General features: G+C 47.5%; 1 long non-coding RNA gene across 2 annotated transcripts; it reads right to left on the bottom strand.

Annotated features, from left to right (window-relative positions):
* Positions 1–939: 939 nt before the first annotated feature.
* LOC130204443 (uncharacterized) lies at positions 940–1,924 on the bottom strand. 2 transcript variants are annotated; one of them, XR_008833657.1, is made up of 4 exons: positions 1,786–1,924; positions 1,481–1,534; positions 1,157–1,285; positions 940–1,022 (listed from the first exon to the last, which is right to left on the bottom strand). It is a non-coding gene; the product is annotated as an uncharacterized LOC130204443 (long non-coding RNA). The 2 variants fall into 2 exon arrangements; XR_008833656.1 differs by having other exon boundaries at positions 1,481–1,924.
* Between the last annotated feature and the right edge of the window lie 8,237 nt (positions 1,925–10,161).

Genomic DNA, 10,161 nt, shown 5'->3' on the forward strand with positions numbered 1-10,161 from the left:
ATCAGCCTCTGGAACTGACTTCACAGTGTCAACTAAGACCAGGTTCAGACAGTGCGCATTACAGTGGACATAAAACGCATGTTTAGCCTCTGTCTTAATTCTGGCTGCCACACCTGTGTGTTTGCCACTCATCACTGAGGCCCCATCATAACCTTGTCCAACAAGATTTTCTTTGTACTGAAGGCCATATCTTTCTAAACACTGGATGATCATTTCGCTGAGCCCCTTAGCATCTAGATGTTGGGCATGTTGGAAATCAAGAAAGCTTTCATGCACAGCCCCGTTGTAGTAATACCTAACTACTAATGACAGCTGCTCCTTCTTTTCAGATCTTTGGTTTCATCAGCAATGACAGAGAATACCACACTCTCCTTCACTTCCTTCACAATCTCATCACGCACCATACTTGCTAAGCACTGCAGAATTTCATTCTGTATGGTATTGCTTGTGTATTTTGCATTGCGTTGTCCTTCATTTTTTGGGCTACCATAGGATTGTGTTTAGCGATCATTTCTAGAATTCCTAAGAAATTCCCTTTGTTGTCATATTCTTCCGATTCACGGTGACCTCTTTGTGCTATATTCTGTGTTGCTGTCAAAAGCAGTACATCTGCAACTGTTTTAATGTAACTGCGATTCTCTTCAACTTTCTTTTTGTACTCTTTGTTAATCATATCTAAGATAGAAGAATCTGTAAGCAATAGCCTCTTGTGCTCATTCCAAGCAAACATGGCATTAATGTGAGACTCAGATTTCTCATGCAACTTAAAGCCAGCATCTTTGTACGTTGCTTTTTCCAGTGTGAAAAGCCTGATTCTGAGGAGAAAACAGATTCTGACGCCAGGCAGGGAGAAGTGTCTGCATGCGTAACAGTAGGCTGAATCTTTGCTTTGTGAGTATTCAAGCCAGGAATTGTGGTTAAACCACACTGGATTGAACGCCTCCTCTTCTCACCTTGGAGGGTTCTTGGAAAAACCTTTAAACGAGGCTGAGAGGGACCTGCTGCTCTTGACTGTGAAATATCTGAAAGTGACAAAAGCATGAGAATTGGATCAGTGTCATGTACTTGTTGGGACAGAAGTGCTCATTGGGGCATTAGTACAGATGAAAGAATTGAATTAAGTACAATATATTTCATATGAAATATTAAGGCATACCATGAGGTCCAGGTGGGGCCACAAGGGCTGCTGCATCACCATCCCCACGTGTCACTGCATGGCCTGCAGGTACTGCTGGATGGTTCTCAGTGTCAGTGTCATTGTCAGAGAGTGGCTGACTTGACACACCTGAAGTAATATAGGATTTTAACAGTTGTATCAATTTATTTGTATGTCAAATTAGTCATATTTAGCTTTTTCACACCTGTATTGTTAAAAATAGGGCTTTGCCCTGAATCTCAGTATAAGCCACTATAAGTATAGCAAAAGTGAAACATCTCAAGTCATAGCAGATAGTTTTATAAAGATGCATACATTACATACCCTGATGTGCAAGTGAAGATGAAGGGCCTTCATCACCAGTATCCTTGTCTGAGTCTACAAAAACACATACGTTGTCATCAGAATGATAATAAAATCAGCCTTTTTGTAAGTAGGCTAAGTGGTATGTTACGCAACCCAGATGACTAAAATGAAATAATGACTATTGCACTTCTACACTAATTGAGAAGTTAGTGTCAACTTTAGTTTCAATGTCTGGCAATTAACCACAATGTCATTGATATTATCAAGGCAATCAAATAAGTGCTTACTAAAGAGAAATCTGGAACTATCAGGATTTTACATACCCATGTGTACAGCTGAAGCTGGAGGCTCCTGCTGTACATCCCTAGCAGAGTCAAGCTGGCTCTCATCCTCAGACTGACTAGCACTGCTGGCTTCTGCTGCTCTGTCCTGCTCTGTTGTTTTGGATTTCTTTCTTTTGAAGAATCCTGAATGTTCTGATTTCTTTTCATACTGTAATAGTCGCATGTCATGATGCATGTCACTATATCTTGCACAATACATTTAGCCTAATTATGAATGCATGAATGAATGTGACATGCAAAACTTACTCAGGTCTAATGTTACAAAGTTAGAAGAGATACAAGACAGATTTACATACTGTAACGTTAAGTTAGCTAGCGTTAGCATCAGCGTTAGCATTAGCGTTAGCGTTAGCATCGTTGACAATAACCAAACAATGATGACGACAGGTTTGCTAGTAAGCTGAGTCAGGAAATAATAAAATAAGATGGGAAAACGTTTTAGCTTTTAAACCATTCACACATGTGTATCAATAAGTCTACTCACATCTTTCAGGAGCTAAGAATCCTGGACAGGTTTGCTAGGCAGCAAGCTGAGTCAGTCGACACTGTCGACAGTCGCGATGATGACAGACCTGCACCACATATCGTGAAAATCAAAAAACGTTTTAGCTTATTACAGTTCAAACTTTTTAAACCACTGACTCATTATGTGTAACTGTTATCAATAATTCTAGCTACTCACATCTTTCAGGAGCGAGTAGCCGCAATCTCTTGATGTCTTCTTGATGTCTTCTTGTCGGTTGAAAATGAAAGTTCGGTAGTCACACAATTCAAACGTTCCCGCCTCCGTGGGCAGATAGCCAATCATAGTTTAGCATATGGGGTGGCACCTGGGGTGGCCAATCAGATTCCAGGGGTAGCACGTGCCACCCCTGGCCACCCCCTAGACACGCCCCTGGCGCGAGGGCCTTCAAATTAATCTTCGGAACTAAAGCCACGCCTACATCTGATCCAATGTCCTCGCTTTCTCTCATTTCTCTCACTCCCCACGAGTGTGGGGGGTGCCGATTGAAACATCCCCCCCCCCCCTGAATCTCACTCCGCGTGGTTCCTTTTCGACGACACCTTTCATCGATCCTAATTCCTTCATTTCAACCCACCTGGACACCCCTCAGCAGCCCGTTCCTGACCCCCGTTCACTCCTCAGCTGACACGGTATATACACAGTCTTTCAATAAAGTTCTCTGCTATATTTCAGCAGGAAATTGGGAGAATTTAACGAGAATTGCCAGGAAATACCGGGATCTGAATTCATGGTATGAATATACAGATGTTAAACTGTGGGCACAAACAAACACACAATCGCTCTCACGGCGTTGAAAGGATACTCTCGTGCAGCTGGATAAGTATTCCTGAAGCCTGGCTCTTCTTCCCCCCCCCATCTCTGCAAATGCGACTCTCAGGCGCGCACACACACACACACACACACACACACACACACACACACACACACACACACACACACACACACACACACACACACACACACACACACACACACACATTCGGGGTCAGCAGTGGACATATGACTCCACCGGGTGTCCCGGTGCACCTGTAATACCAAACACTCCCGGGCGCTCCAGATCGGACGTTGAGTGAGATATCAACCCCCCTCCCTCACTGGTTTCATGGCTTTAAATCATTTCCTGGTTGAAGTGATCAGCTGCACCTGTAGACCCACGTAGGCGTGACAGAGAGAGACCGTGGCACCCATTGGAATTAGACATATATATATATAGGTTATAAAAATGCAGTAAAATATAAAACAAGCTTTGGGGAATAATGGTATTGTGTGGGTGTGCATGCTTTTACACAAGTATGCATCACACATAGTTGTGTATCACATGGTGTTCCAGGTTTGGATGCTTACCACTAAAGGGAGGAAAAAAGTTAAATTCACACAAAAAACTATAAATTCTGTTAACGACTATCTTTTTATAGCGTGAAGAAAAGTATTTGTGCGTGTGTGTGACTGGAGCCGGTGCCCACTGTGCTCTGGCGCCAGTGTCAACATGTGCTTTGTAAGCAAGTGTTGCGTCGGGACACGGCCATTGTTCCTTCCAGCGGGGGTTTGATAATGATGTGGCGTACATATGAACGAGGAGCCGAAGCTCTCGTCTCCCCCCTCCACATGCTTCTCATTAAAGCCGTGTTTTATACTCTGTGGTTGGAGGGAGCCGACTCCTCGGCGTGCTTTTTAACGGAGTGTTGGGAGCGGAGTCGGTGGATGGAGACCCGTATCGGCAGCGCGTGTGGGGCGTTGAAGGGGAAGCGCCATCTTGGAACCGACTCCACGATTGTTCAAATAAGTAATGTTACGACACCTATTCCAGTCCGACTTGAGCTTTAGAAAGCCATTTGGAGGTCACGTGCCATTGTTTGAATAAGTTGGAAAAAAAGACACAAATGGGCGTCACAAATGCGTTTCATTGTCTGCACCGCTGCTCTTCATTCCTGTCGTCCGACCGTGAGCCGAGGACACGAGGGTCCATCACACGCGACGCATTTGTTTTCTGCTCGTCGGTCTCCCCACTGTCCACCGCGAGTTAAGAATGTTATGGTTTCATTCCAGGAGCGTTTACTCTGCTGCGTGCCCACATGGAATACCACAGTTTGATCCGTTTTTAACGAAGCGAACAAAAAGCTTAGGCTACGCCTCGACAATGTATTTTCTCTCCCTTTTTTTTATTGAGAGACAACCACACACAAAAACAGGGGGGGGAATGTTAATTGAGACTGATTGTGCTCCCAATTATTGTTTATACATTTCAGGTGTGTGTGTCATGTGACCACGGTCTATATAAGCTGATGCACCTGCAGATAATAAAGCGCTTGAGTATCATTCTTACAAACTTGCATCCAGTGTTTTTGTCCTCCCAAGTTTATATATGTTGAGTCGAGACATGCAGTCAAGCTCTGCTTCACAGGGAACCATGTTGTCTGAAGCGCTGACAGCGGGAAAACAGTCGATGTGGTCTCCCCCCCCAACAGGTGCGAGCTCGTCTCCCCGCGGTGCGTTCCCTGAAGGCACCACACGGGTACTGCAAAGTCTGTAATTAACACTTCCAGCTCACGCTGATCCGTCTCGTTGCCCCCCACCCGACGCGATGATTGGACAATGACGTATTGTTCTCCCGTGAAAAGACAGAGCCGGTTGCTATGGGAACAAGACTGTAGTCATGACAGATGTGTGCGCTGTTTACCCGCCTCAGGGCTGCTGAGTGACAGGCTTTCAGGTACTAGAGTGAAGCAGTCAGACGTGCACGCACACACACTCGCAGGGCGATGCAGTCAGCAGATACGGCATCAGCTGCACCGTCTGTGTGTGTGTGTGTGTGTAGGTGTGTGTGCTTTTGTTCACCTTACTCAGCGTGGCTCCGGGCCCTCTTCACCCGAGTCTCTCCGGCGGAGACACAACACACAGCGCCTGACAGCCTCTTCGCTTTATCATGTCTCGCAAGCACACTTTGTAGGGCACACACACACACACACACTTTGGACAGGCAGCTTACATGATGTGATGGATGGTGTGCAGACGGAAGTTGCTCCAGGCAGCGACACACAGTCACTACTAGGGCTCACAGCAGGTCTCTGGTACGCATTGGTGAGGCTACAGTAACCTCATCACACTTGATCTCCCGAGGCATCACTATACCACACTATAGTATTATTCTGGAATCTATTTTGGCTCTCGCTGACACTTTGACATCACCGAGTCGTGATTGGCGACGATGCTGCTCGTAAAAAAATAAGTCAAAACACTTCAATTAAATGAATAAATAAGGCCAAAGTGAGAACGCATTGGATCAAAAAGGGAAGTAGAAAATGTGTTGCGCCACAAAGTGTCAGGGGAGGAAATAAACCGGAGGGTGTAAGGGGAAACATGTTCACATGGTGCGTTCACGCTCCTGTTACCTGCCTGTGTGAGCAGGTCTGCATATGTGTGTGTGTGTGTGTGTGTCTAATCTGTTCATCTGGCCTCTTTCGATTGGTTCACCGGCTCTCAGGCTCCTCTGTTAGTTTAAGATCCCTTATCTATATGAGAAACTGCCACACACAAACACACACATATGCGCATGGTTGGTTTTCTCTCCCATGAATGCGCACACAGGTTAGGTGACAGGCTTCAGGAGGAAGTTGGGACAAAAAGGAGGAGGCGGGGCATTGACGCCCAATGGAGAGGCTCGAATGTTCCCTCATGGGGATGGAGATACGGGCATGTACGCATATGTCTAGACGCACACATCCGAGGTTCGGTGGGAAAGTTCTCACTCTGCTAAAGCAATAGTGATCGCATAGGGCCTGAAGCCATGAGTCTCCTCTTACATTACGCTGACCCCCTCTCTCTCGGCTTATTTCGGGGCCATTAACTCAAACGGGTGGACTTTGACCGTCAACGTGATGAGAAGCAACTGGTTTCTACTCTGGACCCCGAGCCATCGGGACATCAGCCACCAGGACTTCCTGTTAGAAGTTGCAACTTTCAATCGAGTTACACACATTTTTCTTTGAGCGTAGAAAAAAACTACAGCTCCCATCAGAATTTCCCAGCGGGTCAGAGTCCATATGACATTGTTTGCAGACAGTTCTGGAAGATGAAGAGGCCAAGAATATTCTAGCTTTTTTTCCAATCAAGGACTTGAATCAGCACGCATTTAGTTTCCCCTCTTGTAAGATGCGACTGGAGAATTGAACGTGTGAAAGCGCACACACACACACACACACACACAATCTTAACTCTCATCTCATAGCTGCTTCACTGCAAAAGCTGCAGAACAAAGCGGTCCACGGTGGTTTCGCTGTGTGCGGCGGGGAGGAGAGAAGATGGTCGGTGTGGTGTAGAGGTTCACAAAGCTGAAGAATATCATTGTCGGTGTCTGTAGAGACACTTTTAAAATGGTTAAAATAGAAAAAAATATATTAAAAAAAATACATAATGCAAGTTGAAGTGGAAAAAAAGTGTTTCTTTCCATAGAGAATGTAATCCGTGAATGAAGTGGACGTAGGACGAGAGGTATGCGGAAACATCAGGAGAATTTAGCGTCATAATGCTGTGTGACCGCAGCACGTTGAAGTGATTAGACATAATACACATCACACCTCACTCAGCAAGTGACCGGAGCGATGATGCATCATTATTACATCTTTCTTCTGTATTCTCTGTGAACAATTAGGTTTTATTTTCCTCACGCGTCACTCAGAAACCCCAATTTATGGCAAATAAATAAGTGAGGCGTCAGTCCGATGATCGTGTCCCTCTCTGAACTCTCTTCAAACCAAGTGCACTTGGAGAGAAAACACGACGTGAGACTCCTTTGCTCGGAAGTCGGATCTTCCGAGGGGCACTTAAATGCAGCGCCAACCCGACATTTACGACAAATACACAGCGATTTATCCACGCTGGATGTCCTGGGGTGGGGGGGGTACCGCGTTGCAGGTTTCCATCGTGCCTATATAAGGAGACGCGGCGCTCCTGTAAAAGCCTCTGCCGTGCTGGCAGGTTAATTACATGTTATGTTGAAGTTTAAAGTGCTTCTTTCGCGGTTGCTTTCTCAGAAACGCAATTCGCCCTGTCCTTTAAGATATTTTTACAAGTTCAAACAATAATACTGGTTTTTGGTGCTTTTTAGAATAGCCGTACGGTTCTAATTATGTCCAATCCAGACTCCGGATGCAGGTTCTGGTTAGGGCTTGTAGGCAGTGAACATACTAAAGTCATACTGCCTCGCGCCTGAGTACACGCTACACGCCGAACCCTTGTTTTTTCAGCTTGAACACATCGCAGTGGATCGTATGATTTACGGTCGCACGGCCTTCAGCATCGACACACACACACACACACACACACACACACTATAAATATATATTCAACCCGCCCGTTGCCCCTATTCAAATGATCCTGACTCATGTGGAAATGAGCAAAGTCAACATGGCTGTGTAGGTGTATTATATACAAGGCCACATTCCAGCCACGCTGTATCATAATAGGATATTAAATTGATCGCTGAAGGGAAATCCTCTGTGCACCGGAGGGCCAAATGTGCTCCAGCTTCGGAAAGCTGCAGCCAGTTCCAACCTAGCAGAACCGGGGCCGGCTTTGGCCCGCGAGGACGGGATGCGCCGGTCATCGCCCGCTCTGGCACGAGTCGCCCGATGTCGTCGCCGGTTTAGCTACCGGGACGGTGCCCGACAATAAATGGGCACAGTGCCGCTTTCCAGATGCCAGATAACATGCACCGTGCGTGGGGAAAGTGGGAGTGCCGCGTGTCGTCGCTGCGAGACTCGACTGCCGAGACGCGGAAGTGATCCAAATCCGAGAGGGTTGAAAAAGCGTTTACGCTTATAAACGCTGGTTGCGTTTAACAATTGCGGCTTTGTGAGTAGGAGGGGAGGGCCTGGTGTCTCTCGAGCATGTCACGTGGTCTTCGGTCGGCGGCGGGGATCAGTGTTCGCCATGGAAAGAGCACAAAAACGGCCGTCGCCACGACAACGGAGGAGATTCCATCGCGTATTAGGGATAAAAGCTCCAGAAGAAGCGAGAAGAGTCCTGGGAGCCGGGATCGGGGTTTTTTTTCTTTCTGGCCGTCAGCACTTTCCTCCGCAGCGAGGCCGGCGGCCATTTGTCATCCGCCTCGCCGTCGGCCCCCGAAAACCTCAACAAAACGTCGCTTCGCGCGCGCCTGACCCTTCGCCGACCTCGTCGTGTAACAGGTGGCGGACGCCCCGCTAGCTGTTAGTTTTGGATCCCGTGCACATTTTGACAAGTCGCTGTGTGAAATGAGCCGCCCGCCACGTGCCAAGACTCCTGCAGCCGTCACACCCATGCTGGAGAAAACAATGCACAATAGAGCCTGTGTGTGTGTGTGTGTGTGTGTGTGTGTGTGTCTGGCCACGCCCTCTCCCCCCAAGATCCCCAATGAGACAGGTACTTAATGCGATCAGTTTCCCCCCTCAGACGCCCGCACACACATACTCACACACCTTCAAGGATATGTAAGTCCCGGAGGTATTTCCTCTATCTAAGCTGTGGGGTGACGAGCTGTCAGAGGCCGGTGATTTAAGCGATGATTATATGGGCAGGTAAAAGGGGGGGGGGGTAAGGAGGGATGCACACGTTTTGCTGCTGCTCTGCAGTCCTTGTGTGGTCCGACTCACACACGAGGAGAAGAAGAAGAAGACAAAAGGCCTCACCGTCAAAATGAGGCCATCGTCTCTCTCGCGGACGAGCCCGAGACGATGAAACGAGGGAGGAGAGGAGGAGAGCTTAGAGGTGCAGAGAGAGGAGGGCTTTTCAGAGAGGACGGTTTATTTAAACGCTCGGCGTAGATTGTTCTCCACTGAGCGTACATTTGGCTCGGAGTCAGATAAGACATAATGACGTTCTGTAAATAAGGATCTGGAGGTTTGTTTGGTTACCAGACGTGTCCCGAGCTGCCGGAGGAAATTGTAAATGATTGCAGTGGGTTCGGCGTGCCAACTCCTGACATGAAGGCAGAGCCTGTGGTCTTCCGTTTCCATCACCCATTGTAACCAGCCAAAGCATCTGAGGGAGATGCTCCACACAAAAGACGGGAGGACCGCGGCGTGTTTGCTTTGCAGTCTGCCACTCCAGCGCCGCGCCGCCGCGCCTATAATCAAGCCAAAGAGCACCCACTCCTTTTTATTGTAAAAGGGAGAAAAAAACTAAAAAGCTTTGTTGCTTGGCGTCGAAGCCGCCCAACAATGAGGAGTCAAACCTCCGCAGCTCGGCATCGATCCGGCGAAGCGAGACGGGCGCGCTGTGTAATTTGGACGCTTTAAATGCCGACGTGTTCTCCATTCATGTGTCATTCAATGAGGGATTCATAACGCTGGATGAGCGGGGCTCGCTGCAGCGCTCCGGGGCCTCGAAGCCAAACGACGCAACAATCGCCTTTTAAAGACGGAGAGATGATGTCGTGTGAGCCGATGGGATGAGATTAAAAAGGCGGGAAATCCCCGGGATAAAAACCCCTGATTACAAAGCGATCGTCTTTCAGCAGGTATTAATAGACGGAGGTCCCGTGGCTGTGTTCTCACTCATATCACGAGATGAGATTCTACCGGACACTTTTAGCTTGTTGACGGAGATTAAAAGCTTCGATAACACGGACAAATGTCCAATGGATTTTGAAGTTTACATCTGGTGAGCGGTTTGATGCCGGCTGCGGAGACTTTGAAACCGACCGAGTAGTTTTGGAAGAATATGTAAATATCTGAGGTTCAGATCACGAGGGACCGATCACAACATCAGAGAGCAGACATGCAGCGAGGTGACATGCTCACACCTGGGAGCCAAACACACACACACAAACAGACCCAGACACAAACACAGAC

The sequence above is a fragment of the Pseudoliparis swirei genome, chromosome 14 (genome assembly GCF_029220125.1).
Source record: "Pseudoliparis swirei isolate HS2019 ecotype Mariana Trench chromosome 14, NWPU_hadal_v1, whole genome shotgun sequence".
In the NCBI taxonomy this organism is placed as follows: domain Eukaryota; kingdom Metazoa; phylum Chordata; class Actinopteri; order Perciformes; family Liparidae; genus Pseudoliparis; species Pseudoliparis swirei.